The sequence below is a fragment of the Macrobrachium nipponense genome, chromosome 31 (assembly GCF_015104395.2).
Source record: "Macrobrachium nipponense isolate FS-2020 chromosome 31, ASM1510439v2, whole genome shotgun sequence".
Taxonomy (NCBI): domain Eukaryota; kingdom Metazoa; phylum Arthropoda; class Malacostraca; order Decapoda; family Palaemonidae; genus Macrobrachium; species Macrobrachium nipponense.
Genome location: NC_061093.1, coordinates 22,008,490 through 22,011,814, shown reverse-complemented (window position 1 = coordinate 22,011,814; position 3,325 = coordinate 22,008,490).

Genomic DNA, 3,325 nt, shown 5'->3' with positions numbered 1-3,325 from the left:
TTTGTTTCTAAAACTGACTGGAGTTCTGCACAGTGCACACCTGGGCTATTCCTCCTGGTCGTAAGAGCAAGGAGGAGTGCCCTGCTTCTGACAACTTGATCGGAGTATAGGAGATGCATGATCAAGAGTCAGACTTCTGGGCCTTTTCGAAATGAATGAGAAATCGTAACTCATCCGAAAAAGAGCTGGGAAGAATATTTAGAGTCGGAAGCATTAATGCAAAGCTCTGGGAAGGGTTTGCATTATTGCCAGTCACCTTCCTCCCCTTGCCAGAGAAAGGATCAGGATTGGTTCTATGATTCTGACAAGAAAAATGGAAAGGAAGTTTGATGCGTAAGCTTACCACATCAATTGCCCAACCAGCAAGTGTAAATTAGAGTCCTATCCTCAACCTGAAGGACGAGGAGGGGAAGGTGGAGAGGCCAGTCACACTCGCATCCTTCTTACCTCTAGAACCGCACACCGTAGGCGAAATGCAACTTGTCCTCTTGAAGGAGCTAGGTAAGCAAACACAACCTGTGAGCATCCACCACCAGTTCAAGGAAAAGAGGTTCCAAGGACCTGTGGGCAGACCTGAAGAAAGATATAAATATGGTCACAAGGAGACCTCATCTATCTTCCAGTCCAATATACTTTTCAGTGATGAAATGTACCCAGCCACTGGACATTTCCAACTGCAGAGAAGTCTCTCACAATCCGTAAGATTCTGAGGAAGCCGTGTCATTAGACACTTCTGCACTGGCCGTCTGAAGTGGACAAAGGCATCAACACTCAATGAAGGGCGTTGATCCTTCATAGGTACAGCAACACACCAAGAGGACAAAGTAATGATTGCTCTGGATCAACCAATACAAAGTCCACAGCGCAGGAGATCATGATGCATTCACTCTTCAACAGATGCTGCCTGACTGCGCTGCCGTGCATCCAAGACATAATCATGACATGACACCCGCCCTTTGAAGGGTGATGCTGAAGAGAACCATACAAATCGTCTATCTTGTTCGCCAACAATTAATGTTGAGAGGCGAGATGATGATTCTCGCAAGGCATGTGCACACTAGATGAGAGCCAAATGCATTCTAGAGACTGAGGTCCCTGTGATGGCAAGATAGAAGTTTCTCGTCAGTGGTTGAATCTCAACCAAGGAGAAACAATACTGCAGTACTTGGTGAATGACTAAGGTGAATGTGGACCTGCGCCTTCACAGCTGAATCAAGAGAAGTAAACTCACAATTCTGATCATACAAAAAGTCCCATCAATGACGCCAACCAGTGAAAACGGTTTTAATCCCTGTTGTTTTACAGAGGACTGAAAAAGTTATTCTGCTATTTCATTGCTGCTCTGTGAGAAAGTCAGAGCTTGCAATGAAGGCGGAGTCTTTCAGTAATGAAAACACAGGGATTGTTCTGCCTGAAGACCTGCTTCTTGTGGGTTGGATCAGAGAGGAATTTTCTATTTACTTTGGAAGCAGAGCTAGTCGGGTGGGGAACAGACGAAGTCTTCCATTATTCATTTACAATTAGGGGTAAACAAAGAATAATTGAACACCTTACAAATTGCAAAATGTCTATTAGAAGACAAAACTCAAATTGTCTGAAGAAAATCATTGTGTCATCACAGCGGCCGATGGGGCAGGTGTGATGGAACAGAAGACTAGGCTACAGACTCCTGTTATACTGTGGGGTAAACAGAAAGGTGATAACAAGCCTAATGAGATATATCCATCAGAAAATTCTCGCAACGGCAAATAAGGAGCACGAGACATGGGCCTTATGCAAGAATTCCAAGCCAACCAGAGAGATAACATCTGTGATTGCCATTCAGAGAGATTCAAATTGGTAGTTAATCCTCAACAGAGGGGAAACAATACATAAAACAAACAATTTTGGAGAGAGGGCAGTACTGAGAGTATTCTACCATGTGTTCGACCCCTTATATGGAGTTGCCTGGTAGTGCATTCCAGGATGGAATGCGTTCCTGGAATGCGTTCAGCTAGAACCATTGAGCATCTGCATTTTAACCGAAATGGGAGGAAAGAAAAACCTTCTTGTTCAAAGATAATGCAAATGCTGTGGTGTAGTTGGGAAATAAGACCACTAGTTATTTCAAAATCAAAACCATTGACTCTTGGGAGGCCTGAAAGGCTGTCCTGAGTTCCAGGGTAATTAAGAGAAGGTATTAATATTCATGCTGGTCACATACCAGAAGAATTTACTTACAGCGACATTGATCTTGGCACCTGAAGAATAGCCATTCCTGGCTTTCATAAGTGGGTCCTAGCCACCAATGCAGCTCAGTCCCTTCTCTTCCCCTGTGCCACTATCATGATGGAGAGAAGATTACCTATCACTGACTTTGGATGTATGCCCCCCGGCCCCCCTTGGAGATTGTACACTCGAAGAGACCCATCCATGAGTACCTGACGCAGCCCCGGTTCCATGAGCAGTGCCCTTAGAACCAGAGGCAGGTGAAGGAACCAGAGTTTGAACTCCTAGGGCTCCCAAGACACTATATTTTGGGGATAGCGTCCACTCTCCCGCTCCAGAAGGAGCAAGTGAGCTGAAGAGACAGCCAATTGCTCCCTCCCCAGGGAGAAGATGCAGACCCTTAAGATGTCCCGAGGCAAAACTTCTTAGGAGGCAAAGAACTACCTTCCTCTTCTTAGGACGTGGAAGCCTTTGAAGAGGGAGGTTAGGAGGCATCAGATGACAAAGACAAAAGACGATGTCCCCCGTGAAAAACTCGCTGCAACACAGGAAGGGAGGGCACTATGTCATGATTATGAGTGGTAATCATCACATAATTATGAGTGGTAATCATCACCAAAGAACTATCATGTCTTCCCAATTAACTGTTCTCCTTTGAGGCCAAAGGTCCAAGACACGAGGATGGTACTCAACTATTCAATTAGGTGTTGAATGCAGTTCCAAGCTCTGCATATCTCCAAACCACACTGAAGAGCAAACTCATCTGTACTGGCAAAGGCTCGTCTCGCTATACAAGCACTCGTGATAGTGAGCACTCGGCAAGCACTAGAATTCGTAAGAATTTCCACACTCGGCAAGAAAAACTTGACTCTTGCTACTCAGCAATATAATCAAGCCGAGCACTCAGCAAGTGCCAGCGAAACCAAGGGATCCAGGCGCTCGGCGAGACTCCCGATTATTGTAATAATCTTCGGGAATCCCAGTTGTCCGAATATTTGGAAATTGCAGAAAACCAAATCACACTGTGAACGCCAGAAATTCCAAGGAATGTAATGGCTTAGTGAGACTCCCGATTCTCGTAATAACAGTTACTGACTGGGGATGCCTGTATCACCCG